The following is a 22456-nucleotide window of genomic DNA, read 5'->3' on the forward strand; positions in this document are numbered from 1 at the left end:
GTGTTTTTCTGTCAATCATCATAACATTGATAAGTATTCAGCAAGCAATGGTCTATTATTTTTTTATACGAAATGATGTATTGTATTTTTTATTCGTAAATACGCGTACCATCGAGCTTTTGAACGTGTGCGATAGTATCATTAAAATATTATATTTTATGTAACCTTGCAATAATGTATGAAATAAATGTGTTTAACACGCACTTAGAGCACTTACAATAAATTATTCCTGAAACATCGAAGTTAGAGTAATTCCATAACAAACATCGATACCCGCTGTAAATCGTAAAACACTGTTTTCGACGAGGTTTCCAAACAAACTTTCAGTACATGAAACATTAACGACAGTTATTGTCAACTCTTCACTTGTCACTTTGTCATTCACAATAATTCCATTTTCCACACAGACGAGTTCGTGGACACGTATTATTCAGCCACACAGACGCACGTTAGACAAGCACCCGCCCCTCGAAACGGTTCGCGACTTACTGAACTCACTATGCGATTAGAGCGAGCAGGACGTATTCCGTTCTCCACATGAATTCTTCCCCTAAATTCTTATTGGAAAATAATATGTTTACTTAAAATCCATGCACGCGCATTGAATTTAACTTTAAATTATACAACAGGGTATTATAAATACCGATATTTTTTTTATTTCCGTACTATACTTAAATTAAACATAAATATTTGAAAATATTTTTATAAACGTAATTTATTTCATTATTTTATTTTTTAAATATTTCCTAGGATTTTTGTGTCATTTTTACTCCTTCCTTTCTCAATATACGCTTTCGTTCAATCACCCCTAGCTTAACCAATCGTCGCGTATGTATGAGGAGATGCATGAATGTGGAAGAGGCGAAGAATGTTTGCAAAGACTGGTGTGGCGTTCGATTCTCTCTGCCTTTCCCTGTGGGGAAGCGGCTTGATGGTTAGTTTGTTAATAATTTTTTTTATATAGAAAAAAACTGCTGGCCTTTTTTAAGTTTAAAACACGTTTTAAATTTTTTTTCATTTCTTACTAATAAATCACATACCAATAATCTTTAAAAATAAGATATCGATACATTGCGATTATATAATATTGCAGTACAAAAATGTATTGCGGAGTATGAAAACGTATTTTTTAAAGTAAAAAAAATAATTCATAAACATATTTTTTTCACTGAGATCAATCCTTTTCTACTCGCACTTTTATGTGGCTGCGAAGGGTAAAAATATCAACAATAAGCAACACAGCTCTTGAAAACTCTTAACTGCTTCGTCCTATGGGTATTAGGAATATATATTTCTACGATATTATACGACATTTCGACGGTATTGACATAATATGTTAAAAAATTCGTATTACTCTTGATCAAAATACTTTTTTCCTCTGATCAAAGATAACTTGTTATTATTGTATAGTTCAATGGTCGGTAAATATGTATACTTAAAATAATTTTAACAAAGCGAATACAATAAATTTATTAAGAACTGAATTGTATAAGTGTAGAGATCGGAATCCTTAGACGTCGATGCGCGCGCACCTCCTAAGACCAACCGCGAACTTCAGAACCTCCCTATAGTTGTGAAGATAATTACAAAAAATGGAACTTGCGTCAAGTTAGTGAACGCCCAATGCTTTGGGAATCTTCAGTCCGTTAGGTATATTTGAATTATGAAACAGGGTTGTCAAAACGTATCACTTCTCTCATTCATTATCTTTTATTCGAAAGCAATACAAATATTTTATTTCATGAGAATATTGTATTGAAACATCTGGAGAGGCGTAAAATTAATTAAAAATGAATATTTCATTATTATGATAAATTTTACCGTATTTACACAGTTTGATTAATTTTTGACACAGTTTGATTAATTTAATATCCAACCATTTTTTTCGTATGTGTAATTAAATATTGATCTCTCCAGAAATTATTTGCCCGTAACAAAACGTTCTTGACAGTGTCATTATACAAAAAATTGTTTTCTAAATTGTTATAAATACAACGAAAAATGTGAAAAAAAACCTTTAAATGTATTTTACATCAGAAATATTTAATATGTTTAATGAATATTTAGTCTAAGCAATAATTTTTAAATAATCCTTGTAAAGTATACTTTCTTATGTATATCCTTGTAAAGTAAACTAAGCTTAATTATAACGGTGATATTTTAGAAATAAAATCACCATGTCTGTGATAAAATTTGTTTTCATCTCGAATATTATTTTTAGTTGACTTTTAATTTATACAATAGGTACGGATCAAGTCGTTTTGTCCTGGTTATTAGCACATGGCCTCTGAGCACCGATATATAACTAAAGATTTTTTTTATGTGGATGCAAAGAGTGAGAACCAGCATTTTTTTAATTTTTAATTTTCAATTTTTATTTTTTATTTTAATACATTTAAATTGATGTATGATACTTTACTTCAAAAGTGTTAAGTTATTTTCATGAGGCGCATCCCTAAAAATTTAATTTTATCCATTTATATAAATAAATATGAATTCAAAATAACACATCTAATAAAATAAAAATATCTATGAGTTATAAATATTATTTGTAGGTAGACCCGTTTACCAATGTAGTAATTTATTCTTTGTCTGCAATCGAAGCATGAATTACACGAAATTCTTGCGTTAATAATATGTAATTACTATTAGATTTCATGTAAAATTGGTACGGGTGGTATAATATAAACATTCAACGTATATTTCTATTGACTGTGTATAACGATATAATTAATCACAATTTATCTAATCGTTCAAACATTTTCAGTCATTGGTTTTTGGGGGCACATGTAGGACGACCCTTTATGTAAAGAAATACTGTTTGATAATAGAAACCTAAATTATCCAATTAATTTTATTGATTTCAATTTAAGTCGATTATATTATTATTATCCTCATGAAATGAGTAGGTTGCAATGAATAAATGCATATTTTAAATATAAATATTGTGAGTGTACTGCGAGTAGTGACCAAGTTGATATATGGGATTTTGACGCGAGTGTGAATTTTCTTGTTTGAATTTTAAATCTTATTTCTTGCCTTAAAAGAGTTCTTCGAAGAAAAAAAAGGAAACAAACTATTTTCGACTAAGTTTTCACAGTAACGATATATTGTACATACACATTTTTTTACAAAACATTAAAATAATTTTCTCAGGAAGTTCTTAACTGAAAAAAATATACCTCTTTTTAAATCTCTGTAAATTAAACATTACCTGTTATATGCAACATTCTTGACAATACAGAATATTACAAGTTTCAAAATTATAAGTTAAGTTTTACTTTATAAAAATATTTTTTTGTATTTTAAAAATTGAGTTTCTTGATTGCATATTGTACTCAAATTTCAAAAATTTAATGATTCATGTAGGTATCTGAAACACAGTATTGACATTCTGGTCATAATAAAATTAAATCGAACAATCATCACATAAATCCCATGCAGTGTTTTATGCACCATTTGGCCCGGATAGGGGGTGGATTTAAAAAATATACCATTTATACTCAACCACGGATCTATCCAGAACCCTCAGTTAGAAGCCCAACTAATGAAATCAACAAAAAATATTTCGTATTCTAAAATAATAATTAGAAGCTTGGAGCTCAATTAACTTCAATTAAAATCTTACAAATCCAATAAATCGTTCAATTAATCGTAATTAATACTAAATACTTGCTTTGGGATATTACCATATAAACCGATATACATATTTTGTATAATATACAGCTTATCTCTGCCAAATTTTCGTAAAGATTTATTATTTGGTGTTCCGAAATTCTGAATGTCAGTAATTTGATTCCCGGAGTCACCGACCTTTAGTATTAATTCATCTCCATTGTCTAAGGTCACAGAAATAAATCAGGTTACCTTAAATGATAATGTACTGTATAAAAAAATCTACCTTTATAAAATGCGCATTTAAGTCATTTATAATAAATATTCTTAAATTTAATTTATATTTTTATAAACGTTTCAAACCGAAAACCTTGAAGGCAATGAACAAATGGAATAAGTTATATTTTAAGTTTAATTTATGTTATGACAAGCATAGTGGTGTAATAGATAGATAGATAGATATTTCATATTACAACTTTCAACTTACAATTTTCAACTTACAATTTACAATTTTCAACTTCCAAGAATTTGAGCAGTGTGGTTGTCAATAATGGGTAGAATTGGTGAATGTTACACGTGTGTAAAGTGATCACTTAAACCAGCCTATGACGGTCGTCAGCCCCGTAAATGCCCAGACTTCCATATTCTTCTTCATCTTTGATGAGATGTCAAAAAATAATAAGTCTAAAAGTAATTTACTGTAAACCAATTTGTAGTTTAAGTACTTTTTAAAAATAATTTACGGGTACTATTAACTCAGCTCATATGAGAGTTTAATGTCGGATAGGGTTAATAACGGAATATTTAAACAGCAAGATAAGAGAGCTCCCTGAAACATTAATACAACCTGACGCATCTAACGATTCAGGTATTATTATTATTAGCGGGTATTGAATAATGAGAGCATTTTTTTTCGTATTATTTTTTATAACTAACTTAATCAAAAAAGTAGTGCAGGTATTCGATTTGAGCCATCTTCTTCTTCTTCTTCACCTGGCCTGTCGGGTCCCCCAACGTTGGCGATCAACTCGACGAATCTGTTCCTGTTCTGCGCTGCTCAGAACAGCTCCTTCACACTTGGGTCCATGTCGGTCCACTCCCTTATGTTTCGCAGCCAGGATATGTCTCCTACCGGATACTCAGCGTCCCTCAATTTTCCTCCTTCAATATTAGTTAGAGAAAGTGGTAGTTCTTACGCAGCACATGACCCATATATGCAGTCTTCCGAACCTTGACAGTTGACAGCAGCTCCCTGTCAACTCTAGCTCGCCTCAGTACTTCGGTATTGATAACAATGTCTGTCCATAGAAATCAGATCATAATTATATTTTTAAGGGAATAACCCGCAAAGCCTCTTACTTTTAGAGGCTTGCCTGCAGATATGATAGTGAAGATAGGGAAGTTTAATGTTTAAATCATACTACAAACACTCAGATCAACGAAATAAATCGTTCTTTTAATTTATTTAGCAATTGGCGGAAATCGAACCCACGACGCCAGTTTCGCCGTCGAGCATCTACCTAACTGCGCCACGGCGCCTGTCGATGGAACTACATTTAAAATGCTTCCTGTTTGTTCATAGAGTTGACTTTCAAGGTCCACATTTTACATCCATATCAAAACAGACCACACGTAGCATTTGATCATTCAAGTTTGATGACTCAAATTTATTTCAAATTTGAGTCATCATTGAACCCAAAAATTTCATAAACAAGTGGCATTGTCTGTTAATAACAACATCATTATGAAACCATTGAAAGCAAAGCGGCATCGGAACACAAATCAACATGAATAAAACTTTTGTTGGAAATCATACAATGGATGTGCAACTGTCACGGGTACGTTGGCACAATAAAAATGTAAAAGTATCTCTTTATGCTCACACAATTGTATTAAAATGTGGGTATAATGTCCGCAGGGCGCGTGCGCATGCCATGTCTGTAGGCAAAATCATTTTTATATTCATTTTACGTATCAACATGATATATAATGGCATTTTATTAAATAAACGAGTTTGATTTTACAACATTTGAGTGTATCCAGATACTTGTTAACAAATCTGGATTATTAGCTGCTATTTTTTTTTACATTTTTTGGTATCGCAACATAGATGAAGAAGAATACGGATGTTTGGGTATTTACAACGCTTACGACCTATCATGGGCTGGTTAAGTAATCACTTTAAACACGTGCAACATTCACCATTCTACCCATGATTGACAACCACACAACTCAAATTATTGAAATTCGTACATATTGAACGATCTTGTGACACAGTACGTGTGAGTTCACAACAGCCATCTATGTTGGATTGAGGAAAGCTTTTATTCAGCAGAATCCCTTTTATTTGCATCCAAGATCCGCATCCCAGATTATATTCACATACTGGGAAACGCTTGAAAACACGATTTTCAATTTTTAGCTTTTAATTCGACCTGTTATAATAATTATCCTTTTTTACTTAACCAGCCTATTACAGGTCGTATGCGTTGTAAAAACCCGTACTTTTTAACAGGAACTATTTTTGTATTATTGAAGTATTTGGACACAAAGACACAAGTCAAAATGTTGTTTAAATGAGGATTCATCATATATATATATATAATAAAACATTTACCGTTGTTTAAATGTAAAAATCATTACATATGGAACTAACCCATTTCTCGTTTTACCGTCATCTGAAAATCGGCCACAAATTTTTTTATTTTTTTTTAAAAATAGTCGTTATTTGTGAACAAGTACTTATATGGACTCACAAATTAGTATTCAATTCACAAACTAGTAGGGAAGAGGAGAATTGAAACATAGTCGCGTTAACTTTTAACTATCCTTTTAATTCGAAAAACGTCACGCTTGAGACAACTCGGGGGAGGATAATGACGTCACTGTTGATAAATGAGCCTGTTGTTAGAATGTCGGCGGTTAGTGTATACGTTTGTGAACCGGTACGTGTGAATGTGTTCCCCTTGCTACTGATTGACTGCAACACGCCGTCGCGTCAACACGCAATGAACAAGTCTGCGGAATATTTATTCAGTCATATCGCTTCAGCATATGGGATACTTCGTGTGGCATCAGAAATAGAATGGAATCTTAACAGGGCCCTGATATTTATTATGATGAAAAATTCTCGGACAGGCCTGAATGATATTTGTTATTCTTTCGGAATTGACGCCGACATTTAACCAGCCTGTCCGTTTAAAACGCCATTTCTCTCACTCTACTCGCCTCAGAATAAAAAGGAGAAATTGTTGAAAAGTTTAATAAAATCAACATGCTGTGTTATTATCGTGGTCCATCTAATGATTTTTTTTAAAAATAAGATAGTAACTGTGGCTAAATTCGATTAAATGCAAGAGTAAGACATGTATAAAAAGAACTCTACCGACACGCTACATATGGTAGCTTGATGGGTCAATGCAAAAAAAAAGTTAATTTTGTTTATGAATGCACGAATGAATGTTTGTATGTATGTTTATTTATGTATTGAAATAACAAATTAACGAAAAAACCACAAAATGTTTGGGAAGCAATGAAAAAATTAAAAATATATGACTGTATGTACTTATAATATATATATATATATATATATATATATATATATATATATATATATATATATATATATATATATATATATATATATATATATATATATATATAGGGTCCGCCAAATAACTTTTTTTTTTTGAAAAAAGGGCGCAAAACATCGAGTGTAGCTTCGGCTGTGTGGCACGTAGCGCCGTCCTGTTGAAACCAAATGTTGCCAATATCCTCCTCTTCAATTTTTGTGAACAAAAATCCGTTCAACATGGCCCGATAACGATCGCCATTGACTGTAACGGCCACTCCTTGCTCATTTTCAAAGAAAAATGGCCCAATTATGCCTCTGGACCAAAATCCGCACCAAACAGTGACTCGTTTTGGGTGTACCGGCTTTTCAATGTATGCGTGCGGGTTTTCTGTGCCCCAAATACGACAATTTTGCTTGTTTACATACCCGCCAAGATCAAAATGAGCTTCATCCGAAAAGATGATTTTTTTGGCAAAATCGGCATCTTCTGTAAGTCGATCGCAGGCCCACTCAGCGAAGCGAAAACGCATTGGATGGTCAGTTGGCTTCAACTCCTGAACCAATTGGACTTTGTATGGCGTCATACCAAGGTCTTTATGCAAAATTCGTCTCAATGATGTCTCCGAAATGTTCAATTGTTGAGAACGACGGTGAATTGATGTTGATGGCGCTTCACGCACACTTTCTGCCACAACATCGATATTCTCGGGTGTACGCACTGTTTTTGGCTTTTCACGCTTTGGTTTATCGATGAGGATGCCAGTTTCTTTCACTTTTTTCACAAGATAACGAACATACGGAGCTGACGGTGCTTCTCTTCTTCCAAAAACCGTACGCAATTTTCGCACACATTCTGCAACATTACCATGATTTTCAAAGTAATGTCGCAATATTTCCCAGCGTTGTTCAAGCGTATACACAACCATATTTGCTTAGCGGAAGGATAAAACTAATTATTTGTCAAATCAGACATGAGCTAAGTGTTACCATTCACGAAATAAGCACTAGTTGAAAAAAAAAACTTTAGATGGCGGACCCTTTATATATATATATATATATATATATATATATATATATATATATATATATATATATATATATATATATGTATATATAAATTATTTATTTAATTTTATTATTTTTTTTTTTATTTAGGTGTGTGTGTGTGTGCTCATAAAAATAATAAATTGTTCAATATTTTCATGTGGTAAATTTTGATAATAAACGGTAGACGAGTTTCAAAATATTATTTTAAGTTTAACGGCTTTATTAATGACTCGGAACAAGCACATCAAAATAATATCGCGCAATAGCGCGCATAATCAATCTTCAATTTTACAACTTGCTAGATTGGTTGACGCACTACATCAATCAAAACGGCATTAAATTTACATCGAGGATGATAAAATATCAAAAGATACAGGCAGAAGTGCATTTACCGACGAGTTAAGTCTCCGCCGGACGTTTTAGTGCAAGGGTGGCCAACCTGCGGCCCGCGGTTATGTATGACGATTTTTTTTTAAATATCGGGTCCTTCCGAATGTATTTTAAAACATGTACATGTATAAGTTATTAAAACTAATCAAGTGTCTGTTATTACATGAAATACATATATTCTGGTGAAATGAAACTCAAATCTCACACCACATGAAAATATTGAAAAATTGGTTTAATTTGAAATATTTTCTTTAATATTGTTTGATTTATTTATCCTTATTTAAAATTTTGTTGTAAAAATTTATAACAATGTTTATTACTATATAGATACATTTTTGTAGGTTTATTGTGTGTTTTCTTCTCAGATATGGTCATAGTAATGTTTTTTTTCACATTTATCCTGATTCTACTTCCTAGTTACCTCTGCATTCGAATTCTTTATGATACATAAAAAAATCAATGTGTTTGAAACTCGTTATATTTTATAAAATATTTATTACTGTCTGTATGCGGCCCTTATTTTATTTATTTTCATAATGAGGTCAAGGGATCTTGCATCCTTATGTCACTGCGACCAAATTAGGTCTATTGTGACCTCCCTCTGTATCATAGCTCACTCTCAAGACAAAATGAGTCAAGTAGCTCACGACCTGTCTTGGTGGTGAGAGCTTCACCTTCTCGGAGTCCAGTAGTGGTCCTCCAAAGATGTGACTTCGTTTTCGAGCGAGTGCGTCACAATTATAGAGAATGTGGATTGGTATGCGGCCCATAGGAAAGTTTTAGGTCGCGATGCGGCCTGGGGTGCAATTCGGGTTGGCCAGGCCTGTTTTAGTGTTTAGATTACGCAAAATGGTTCCCGTGATGCAGCTGCCGGCTATTTTAAACAGGAGCCAACCATTCAATGCGCATAATCCTCCGGATTGAAACCAAAAGCACCTCGTAAACCTAATTCTTTCAATAAAAACACTCCATACGTGTTTCTTCTTTCACCGCTGCAGCTATTTTGATTCCAATAATGACCGATAAAATCAAACGACCACCGCGGAGAGAAAATGTCGCATAGTGCAGCCACCAATACAATCGCCTTTTTAAGATTATTTCCTACTCTGGAAATAATAAGAGAAAACTCATTTTTACGTTCCGCGAAGCGGAGATCCCGCGTTCGATTCTCAGGAGGGGTTCAATTAAATAAAAGTGATTTTTTCACTCTAATATTTATTGAACATAGTATTCACGACACAGTGTTTTTAAAGTACCTACTTTCGTTAAAAAAAATCGAATAAGTTGAGACGTGGTTTTTGCAATGTCAGGAAAAAAAATCGAAGTTCACTCGGCAAATAATGTTTTATTTTTATAAAGCTTATTCTAATATTTAAATAATTAAAAGCTTTATTAAATTATTTTATAAAATTGATACGTCAGCGTTAATGCCTCTATTACTTATATAGGTTTTATTTTTTAGTACGTATTTAGTTTTACTTTTCACCTGTATATGAATACATCATTAGTTTTCGAAAAAAGTCGTGTCATTAAATAAAACCCATTAAGTAAAATAATCTGTTTTAGAGTTTTTTATTTGTTTTATATAATGGTTTTTAACCATTTAAATGACTTTATACCAAAATTAACCGGATTCACTTGGTTTCTTTACACAGTACTGTCATGAGATATTTTGTGTGACAAGGGACAAGGAGTTGCGAGGATAAGGTACGGGCAAGTTGCTACTATAATCGAAATCCAATTTTGTTTTCTACATAAAAAATGACTATTCATTCATTTTACGATAAAAAATTATTTCATTTGAATATTCCAACGCATATACGTGATCACGAATTTTAAATCCAATAATGTGAAAATTAATGGCAATAATTTGAGTGTGTCCAAATACTTGTTCTCAAAATCTGGATTATCTCCAATTACTAATATGGTAATGATTTTACTTACTTAAGTCATATATTCAAAACCCAAAGTTTAATATTTATTTTATTTTTACATTAAATATATTCAAGTAAAGATTTATTATTACGTTCATTCAATTTAGGTATATTCTCATTTCTGCATGGTATACATGTACCTTTTATATATACCCACATTATACGAGTTTACCCCAATTATAAAACATTTTCCCTACTTTTGATATTTTCCTTGAACCTCCATCAAAAAGAGTTCGACAAAGGGCCGAAGCGAGGTTTGTGCCACGAATGCAAGACTTTAAAAGGGCCGGGAAATGTGCCCAACTTGACGATATTTCGGCTTCCTTAGTCCAATATATCACAGAAAGGAAAACACACCGCTAAGCTTTGTTCGATTCATCGAAGCTGACATTTGAAAGGGCTCCTACTGCCTTGACGGTTCTAAAGAAGAAGTTGTTGTTACAAGCAGTTCCCGTTCTTTATGCCTCCTTAAATATACAATAATCTTTTTTGTAACATAGATCAATTAATTTGATAGACAAGAGTAGGTACATCCTTCGGATATTTCATATCCAATTTTTCAAAGCGTTCCGCTGTGTAAATATTACGTATGATAGACGTATTGAGCTTCCGGAGGTATCATCGTAAGCACTCTAAACATTTTCCGGATAAAATATAATTTTTTTTTATTATTATCATTAAGGATAATTTTAAATCTCCCATTATAAGTAATGAACATCTCAACATACATCAATACCGTAAACATTCTCGTATTATAGATAGAAATATTAATACGTGTGTAAAGTGATCACGTAAACCAGCCCATGACGGTCGTATCCATATTTAAAAAATAAATTTGAATGTACAACTTGCCATTTATACATGGATTGTGAGTTATATTCATCTAAACATCTTTCTTTGTGTGTAATTTAGAGTCAAGAGCTAAAATATCTAAAGATGTACGAGAATATGAACAACCATCGATATAAATAAATATATATATATATATATATATATATATATATATATATATATATATATATATATATATATATATATATATATATATATATATATATAATATATATATATATATATATATATATATAAATATATATATATATATTTATATATATATATATATATATATATATATATATATATATATATATATATATATATATATATATATATATATATATATATATATATATATATATATATATATATATATATATATATATATATATATATATATATATATATATATATATATATATAAATATATATATATATATTTATATATATATATATATATATATATATATATATATATATATATATATATATATATATATATTATATATATATATATATATATATATATATATATATATATATATATATATATATATATATATATATATATATATATATATATATATATATATATATATATATATATAATATATATATATATATATATATATATATATATATATATATATATATATATATAATATATATATATATATATATATATATTTATATATATATTTATATATATATATATATATATATATATATATATATATATATATATATATATATATATATATATATATATATATATATATATATTTATATATATATATATATATATATATATATATATATATATATATATATATATATATATATATATATATATATACATATATATATATATATATATATATATATATATATATATATATATATATATATATGTATATATATATATATATATATATATATATATATATATATATATATATATATATATATAAATATATATATATATATAATATATATATATATATATATATATATATATATATATATAAATATATATATATATTTAAATATATATACATATATATATATATATATATATATATATATATATATATATATATATATAATATATATATATATATATATATATATATATATATATATATATATATATATATATATATATATATATATATATATATATATATATATATATATATATATATACATATATATTTATATATATATATATATATATATATATATATATATAATATATATATATATATTTATATATATATATATATATATATATATATACATATATATTTATATATATATATATATACATATATATATATATATATATATATATATATATATATATATTATATATATATATATATATATATATATATATATATATATATATATATATATATATATATATATATATATATATATATATATATATATATATATATATATATATATATATATATATATATATATATATATATATATATATATATATATATATATATATATATATACATTTTTGTATGTTTTGTGAAGTATAAATTTATGGATGATGAGATTCCACCCCCCATTCCACACCTCCCCTATTCAGCGGTCCCCCATAACCACCTGTACCTACCGATCCCCCATAACCACCTGTACCTACCGATAAACGGGCGTGAGGACGAATAAGCATCGAAGATTTGTAAAATTGATGAGAAAAATACATCTTTCGGTTTATTTCCCGTATCTCATTTAAAGAAGCAAATACCTGGAAAATTTATTTTAATTCTACGGCAATTTTTTCCCCCATCCAGGATATCAAATATTTTGCGTGATTGGAAATGGAATGTGAAAAAAAATATATTAAGTGTGGTTAAAATGGGAATTATGATTAAGCGGATATTAAATATACTATGCTAAATGTGCACAAAAAACTATAATATTTTTTTTTATAATATAGAAAAATATTCGGTTCATCAATTTTAGTACATACTGACATAATTTGAATACAAACAAATTCCATTTAAATTAATTGGTGATATTTTTACTATTTCAAATTGTTACATTTAACATGTTAAGATTCGTCCTAGAAATAAAAAAAATCCACAAAATATCAAAAACGTTTTATCGTTGATGTTATAAATTGATCATTATGTATATAACATAGAAACATTTAATTTTTCTTATTGAAGGAAAAAAATACCTATTTCGATAAAAGAAATGCTTTAAATGATTTTGTTTGCCACGATTTTGTTGAGATTTTTTTTTAAAAACCCTCATCCGCACCCCAATGGTGCATAGGGCACTGTGTCATATAAACGCAGTGTTATCTTGATCGTTTACACATGAAGGAAAGATGATCAGCCCTCCGCTTCAGGTACCAGTCCATGGTAATATTTAATAAATAATACAGTGAAAAAATCACTTATATTTATTTTACCCCCCTTGGGAATCGAACCCGGGACCTCCAGAACGGTAGCCGAGCGTTCTGACCATTACACTACGGAGGCTTGTTGAGAATAAAAACATTTATTTATTTTTATCTTGATTATTGTCTCAACACTGTTTTAAATTGTGTTCATATTGTTATAAGTAAAAATTAAATCACATAATTGATTCATTTATCTCAAACAATATCCTATGTACCTATTATTATAAAGACGTTGTTGTTATTCGTGAAACGAGGTTTTATACTATTTTTAAATGGATTCAATTTTATGGTTTCTATTATTTTTTAGCATCTCATCAAAGATGAAGAAGAATATGGAAGTCTGGGCATTAACGGGGCTGACGACTGTCATAGGCTGGTTTAAGTGATCACTTTACACACGTGTAGCATTCACCAATTCTACCCATTATTGACAACCACAATACTCAAATTCTTGGAAGTTCTATATATATATATAATATATATATATATATATATATATATATATATATATATATATATATATATATATATATATATATATATATATATATATATATATATATATATATATATATATATATATATATATATATATATATATATATATATATATATATATATATATATATATATATATATATATATATATATATATATATATATATATATATATATATATATATATATATATATATATATATATATATATATATATATATATATATATATATATATATATATATATTTATATATATATATATATATATATATATATATATATATATATATATATATATATATATATATATATATTTTATTTATATATATATATATATATATATATATATATATATATATATATATATATATATATATATATATATATATATATATATATATGAACCAATTTATTGTAGAAACCTTGTTCTTGAATCACTAGAACTTCACTAGAGACATCTATTGGTGAGATGTAAAGAAGCTTTTTACTAAGCAGAAACTCTTATATTAGTATGTGAGGTCCGAATCCTGGATTATAATCACACACATGAGAAACGCCAGAAAATACCATTTTCATTTCATTATTAAGCTTATAATTTGACCAGATAATTTATTTACAACATTTTGAGTGTGTCCAAATACTTTTATTGTTTCTCACTTTCCACAGTTATTAATAAACCCAATGGATAATTTGAATACTTGAAAAATATTGACAAATCATACTTAAATTAAAATCGTTATTTACGTACACACATAAAAACCTATCAGCGGAAGCTAAACTGGCAGTGCACAACGGAGTCCTGGTTCCAACTCTAATGTATGGAAGTGAAACATGGAGTTGGCAAAAGAAGGATGAAAGTAGACTGAATGCAGTCGAAATGCGATCTCTCAGAAGAATGTGTAACAAAACGATGTATGATAGATGTGCGAATAGTGAAATAAGGAAAGAATGCAAAGCTGAGATAAGCATTATCGATAAAATTAAGAAAGGTGTGTTGAGATGGTTTGGACATGTAGAACGAATGAGTGAGGAAAGAACGGTAAAACAAATTTATGAGGCGAATGTTAGCGGGAAAAGAAGCAGAGGAAGACCGAGAAAAACATGGCACGATCAGGTATGCCAAATACTTGAAAGTGGTCAGGTTAGGAGTCGTAACAGTCGGCGGGTATGTATGAGGAGATGCATGAACGTGGAAGAGGCGAAGAATGTTTGCAAGGACAGAGTGGTGTGGCGCTCTATTCTCTCTGCCTACCCCTGCGGGGAAGCGGCGTGATGGTTAGTTAGTTAGTTAGTTTTACGTACACACATCGATTATATTTAATTGACTGTACCTGAGTCCCTCTTGTAAGTGAACGTTCCGTGTAACTACAAATCATGCTTCCTCGAGTAGTCAAACCAAGTATTTGCGTGTGCTGTAGATAAATACTTGTAAGTAATTGAGAGATTTGCCACTAAATCAATGGTACAATTAACAGGAGGTTAGTAACGTATCCAGTTCACGCTCATTAGATGCCACAAGCGATCACGACTAGATCTCTTTAATGAGATAGGATTCTGAGAGTTATTAGTGGCTTCTTACCATCATTTTCACATCATAACGCGAACGGCTTACACCGATAAAGTCGCAAGCGATAAGTGGTTCTTATTTTTAAAGCTTCATTCTTGCACAGTAAATAAATGCATCAACCATTACTCATTTCACACAATAAATAATTTTTATTTGATAAATGTTGGATTACATTTATTATTATTTTCATAATGTTATCAATAACATTATCAAAAAAATACTGGGCATAGGCTTATCCTGTGCGTGGGGTATATTTTATAATCTAAAAAATATAGCATCCGGTATTATTTTAATTTAAAAAAAAAGGATTTTAAGAGAAGATATAAAATAATAATTTTTGAAAAATAAAATTGGTGTATAAACAAAAGTAATAAAATTTAAGTTTTTTTTTTAAATAAATTAGAATGGAAAATGTTTTTCTATATTACAATGATTAAAGATATATTTCTATATGTATTCATTTCATAAGCTGGCTTATGTTTGTAAAAAAAATATCGAAACGAGCTGGCAATTTTTGATATTCATATTTTAAGAATTAAAAAATGTAAAAAATACACTAGGAAAACTTGATATGATCAAGTTTTCCTTATTTCAAATACTTGAAAGTAGTCAGCTCGGAAATCGGAATAGTTTGAGAAGATGCATAATACAGATGAAGCGAAGATTGTTTGCAACGACAGATTGGTGACATTCTATTCTCTCTCTCTAGCCTTACGGAGAAGCAGCGTTATGCTTAATGTTTTGATATGATTAGAACCGTAAATCATTACCCAGATAAATAATTAGTGTCTCGTCAAAGGGTTCATTAAGGAGTGTTTTATGACATGTGTTGTTCAATGAAACGTAATATTGTGTTGTATTCCTAACTCGTTCAGTGTTCAGTTCTATGTAATATGAGTGAACGCGGAAAGTTCTCTACCATATCTATTAAAATTTCCTTTCTCTCAAATAATGGTTTCGTAAACACGGGAAGTTTTTTTACCGTTATTTGAAGTATTATATGTTTTTTTCCAATGGAACAACTTCCATCTTGTTACAGCAAATGTTCTCAATGTTATTCTTTTGCGCGATACTTATTGGTTATTAATTCATTGAAATAATAAGACTAAGTATGTTGTACTCTAAGGTCACAATAGACCTTACCTTGACCTCAAACAAAAAGTTATTGTGATATATGTTTCGATGACATATCATTTTTATAATCACGATGTTTGAAAATGGTTCGGAATCCATCGAAACACGTGTAATAAAAGAATTTAAGAAATAGTCTTCATCAAGTAAAATTAAAATTAAAAATATATGTTACAATTACGAAATACAGGTACAAATATGTATAATATACACACTATAAAATACTCAATAGAATGAAAATATTTTGAATTAATTTTGCCTTCCTACAATATAATCTTTGACGACAAACATTGTGACATAGCAGGATATGTGCAAAGGCACTTAACACATCTATAACTCAACATGTACATACATGTGTGTGTTACTTACCTACTTACTGCCATGAATAGCAAGTTTGTCTGAATGGACATTTCAACTTGAAGTAGCCGGACTACCTAAATACCGGAGAGCCAAGCAGGAAGGAGTAGGACTCCATATGTTCTGATCATGTAGTAACCTAATCCTTTAAAACTTCGTACATCTGTTTTATAATACAATCTAATTTGCATACTACGTACCGATTATATTGACCCAACCCGGGTAAATCGTGAGCTCGGGCCCCATTTTCCCTTGTATAACAATGTATTTGAACGGAACATGTATAAATACGTGCACGTCTAATAGGTATAAAGACTATAATGCAAAAACTTTTCCCAACTTTCATTTAAAAAACGGCCGTAATAAAATTTTAAATGAGCCTTGACTTTTAAGCTCCCCAAAGTTTTCCCCTATTCCGAAATAAGAGTAGGGCTTTTAACGTTGACACAAGCAAGGATTTGGCGTTGTAAAGAAAATAATTTGACTAAAGCGCACATATTTCGTATATTTTATTACTTCGGCTGTTTAAATTCTCGCCAAACTTTTATATCATTCAAGAATTTTAATCTTTATCTTGATATTTCCTTTGTATTTTTTTTTAAATTTCTTTGAAGTAATATATGAAGTATAATGAGAGACGGATATGAATATTGATGACTTCATTTCTATCTAGCTGAATTTGGTAATCAATCATGTCCACTCCCCACATAACGATTTTTCTCTTTATTTTTTACAGTTACTCTAATACGGCTTTTGTCTCGTAATTATCACAAACGACAGAGGAAATATGGGAAAGAGAATTAGTTGAATGATTTAGAAAGTAGACCCCTTACTTAAGATTGTATCCAGAATAAAGAAGTGTGTGAAGTTTGGCCAACTTTCCCAGGATTGTCCAAATAGACTCTTAAACTTTGGTCGATGGGTTTTACTAAACACGATAATCGTTTTACGTTAACAGCTTTGTCATTCTACTGGACAAAGGACCAAATTATTTTCGGTATGGTCCTTTTATTATTACGTCGAATGGTTTCCTCAGTTTAAAAACATTATTGGATACTAATTATTGACATATCATCAAAGATGAAGAAGAATATGGAAGTCTGGGAATTTACGGGGCTGACGACCGTCATAGGGTAGTTTAAGTGATCACTTTACACACATGTAACATCAACTAATTCTACCCATTATTGACAACCATACTACTCAAATTTTGGAAGTTCTATATATACGAACCAATTCTGAAATATTGTACTTGAATCACAAGAACTTCATTAGAGACATCTATTGGTGAGATGAAAAGAAGCTTTTTATTGAGCAGAAACACTTTTATTAGTAAGTGAGGTCCGAATCCTGGATTACAATCACACACATGAGAAACACCATAAAATGTCATTTTCATTTTTATTGTTTAAGCTTATAATTTGACCAGATAATTTATTTACAACATTTTTAGTATGTCCAAATACTTGGTCACAAAATCAGGATTATCTCTAATTACAAGAGTTATTTTCATAATTTTTTTTGATATCTCATCAAAGATGAAGAAGAGTAATAAAGTCTGGGCATTTACGGGGCTGACGACCAAGTATTTGGACACACCGAACAAGTATTTGTACACACTCAAAATGTTGTAAAATAATTAGAACCCATAGGCTCCAAACCCTTTACACGTATTTCAAAACAAAACTTTTAAAATTTTAACTTATTTTCTTTTACCAAAGTTGTTTAAAATATGTTATAATTCAAACAAATATATTATTTGGTAAAATTACATGTTTTACAGTTTTATCATTGAAATGGTTTCAAATATCTCACCCCTTTTAGTTTCATTTATTTGTACATGTGTTATTGGTTATTTTATTTTCGTATAATTACTAAAATATATTTTAATAATGAAACAAAACCTTTATTGAACACGGCTTTTATCTTTAAAATAAATAATTTTTTATGATTGTGTTACAAAAAAATTTATATAAAACCGTATATGTTTTACATAAAAGCTTGAGTGTAAGCTATTTTAATCTTCATATTTCGGGTTTTTAATACTTCTACTTCAAGCTATCATATTTATGGTAGTGTTATTAAAACATTATTTTATTACAATCACGCTTAAGATTCTACATGCAAATAAACAATTTATTTATTCACTATTTAAAAATGCATATTTAAAATTATTTTACTTTGTTAAAATTTATCACGAGTTTTTAAATAAAAAATATAATTAAATGAAAAAAAACTTAAAATAGACTTGTACCCTAGAATAAAACTTCATAATAGATAAATATGATATAAATTACTAAAAATAGAGTTATATTGTGTGTTGACAGGTATGCCGCAAACATCATTTTTATGAAGAGGGAATCTAGAATTTAAATATCATCCGCTGGTTTAATTGATCAGTTGATACACTTTTGTAACATTTATGATTATGATTGATTCAAAATTCGTTTTTTGGATCGATTTCTCAAAAACTTTTTTGTACTCAAGTTAGAACAGTTTCTAGAATAATTTGATAGATATTTGAGGTATTAGATAGGTGAACGATATATGTAGATACTATACTATATTCTGGTATCACTAGAGAGAAACTTGAAAGCCTGAGGCTATAGATACAAAGTTTCTTACATTTCCCAAAAGCGTGTTAGTATCGATTCTCTCGAGGAGACAGTATGAACATTCTGAAGAACTTCTTAGATAATAGTACAATTAAATCTGATTCATCATTAAGAAGGTTGATACATTTGTTCTAATACTAAGCCGTAGTCTGAAAAGCAATGTAGAGAGGAGATTAACTGTGGTATGATATTGACATTTACACCACCATTAAGGCAAAAAGATTACCGTATTAATGTTAAATATGTACCTAAATATGGTTTTAATTGCTTCGATTTATCATCCTATTGAAATATGGTTTACTGTTTTAACATCTTAGGAAACCAACATATCAATGGCTTACCATACAATGATTACAATTTATCGAATAACTGACTACATTGTGTATTTCTAGCAGTAATTATTTTTCAGAATTTGCAAATAACATAATAGAAACTAACCACTCATTTGACTCACAAACGCTTAAATTATTAGATTCAATCACAAATAAAGGTTTAGTCATGAACAATTTAGAAAATTTAGAAATGTATTCAAATTTAAAATATGCTGTTAACTTTTCACCTGTAGATGAAAACATCTGTTAGTTTTCGAAACGAGTCGAGTGTAATGAAATGAAACTCATTAAGTGGAATCAAAATATATAATTTTTTTTAATTATTAAATTTACTGATAGCAATTCTACAAAAGAGCTTAACATGACACGGCTGCTAAAAAAATAAGAAAGTATTTCTTTATCTTATATCATTTTATTAGTATTCGTCATTATTTTGATTAAATTTTTATAATGTAAGCGCATAATTTTAAAGAAAACATTTTCCTTGTCCATTTTGGACGCCTTAATAAGCCAATCGCAATGTTGCAGGATTTTTTATTATATAAAGCTGTACCCGACCACGCATTGTTGAGGCTCGGTTAAGTTAAATGGAAAAGAAAACAAAAGAGAGAGCATACATATTTTTATATGCTTAATTTCACATTGCTTGCGAAGCAATAAAAAAATTACAAACCATTAAAGAAAAACGTAAAAAAAACAATATATATGCTTTAAAAAAACATATTTAAAATTTAAACAGCTGTCAAAAAAACGCTGCTCACAGATGATGCAGATCCACCAGATGCAATTTTATAAGATTTTAAAATAAATGCTCTATCGGAATGCCAATTGTGGGTTTTATTTTTAAAATTTTATTTAGGTACTTGAAAACCCTGTTAAAAAATACTTAAAAACAGCGTTGTATTTCAAATTCTGCTATGTTTATGAAACTTGCTCTCTGACCCATATCGGCCAATCAGAGAGCGGGGAAAGGTCAAAATTTAAGATGACGTCATAATCGGTTTGTGTCTCGTGTTTTTTTTTAATTTTGAAAAAAATCCGAATAAATGGGAAAATTCTCTATTTCACAATATTTTATTTAATGATAGACAAATCGTTGAAACATAAATGTTACCCGGAGAATTTTGCATTTTTTGTAATATCGACATGGATCTGGTAGATTTCGAAAGTAGACGACACAAATATGAAATGATGGCATTTTGTAAAAATGCCCTTTCATACAAACTCTCAATTCGCAATATCCAACTGGGTTATACTTTTTCATAAGAACCATTAAATTAAGTCATAAAAAGGCACAAAAGTCCTCAAAATTTATTGAAAGAGTTTTTTTGCAAGTCTTTCATATTTTGTAGCAGAGAAAAGATTGTCTAATAAGAAAATCATCCAATTTTGCTGCGAGGACTTCCCGAAATGACACGATCGGTATTGCGTAAGGCTCGGCGCTCGGTATCAAAAGATAAAGCCATGAAAATTCGAGGCAATATCACTTTGGTCGTATTCATGCAGAGGAGTCAATCTTTCAATACGGCTCTCGTAAAATTCTACGTGCCGGCATCCCATATTCCTGCGCGGTAGGTGTCCCTTATCTACTGATATGGTTGATATTCTGAGCGAGATTTTCCAGAACTCCAGCCGCGGGTGACGCACGATTAGTACTTAACCTCAAATCACATAACGGAAATCAATGAGGCACATAATACAGAAATGGGATGAGTCTAAAAAATATATAATTACATCGCCGTTTCCGTAGTGTAATAGTCAGCACGCTCGGCCACTGCACTGGAGGCCCCGGGTTCGACTCCCAGGGGGATCAATTAAACATAAGTGATTGTTTCACTCTAATTCAATATTACCTTGGACTCTAATGTTTATTCAGTATTACCTGAAGGGAAAAGACGATTACCTTGCCTTCACGTGTTAATGATCAAGGCAACACTGCATTCATATGTTGCAGTGCCCTATGCACCATCAGGTAAAGATAAGAGTTGAAGACAAAATTACTATAATAAATGCGATTTTTACTTTAATTTTGTGAGTTGACATTGATATCAAAATGTGTATTTCGTTCGTAAAATTTGTATTTGACATGAATATTGATGTTTTCCCCTTTCCGTTTTCCTCCCTCCC

General features: G+C 29.4%; 1 protein-coding gene across 1 annotated transcript in view; it reads right to left on the minus strand.

The window, feature by feature from the left end:
• Positions 1–492, minus strand: part of LOC148310090 (uncharacterized) — an 81751-nt gene extending 81259 nt beyond the window's left edge. The window contains exon 1 of the mRNA XM_088259018.1: positions 218–492. The gene's annotated coding sequence lies outside the window, so the exon portion shown is untranslated. The remainder of the gene's footprint in view (positions 1–217) is intronic.
• Between the last annotated feature and the right edge of the window lie 21964 nt (positions 493–22456).

Source organism: Brachycentrus maculatus, unplaced genomic scaffold, assembly GCF_059751285.1.
Source record: "Brachycentrus maculatus isolate JH-2025_06_01 unplaced genomic scaffold, ASM5975128v1 h1tg000107l, whole genome shotgun sequence".
In the NCBI taxonomy this organism is placed as follows: domain Eukaryota; kingdom Metazoa; phylum Arthropoda; class Insecta; order Trichoptera; family Brachycentridae; genus Brachycentrus; species Brachycentrus maculatus.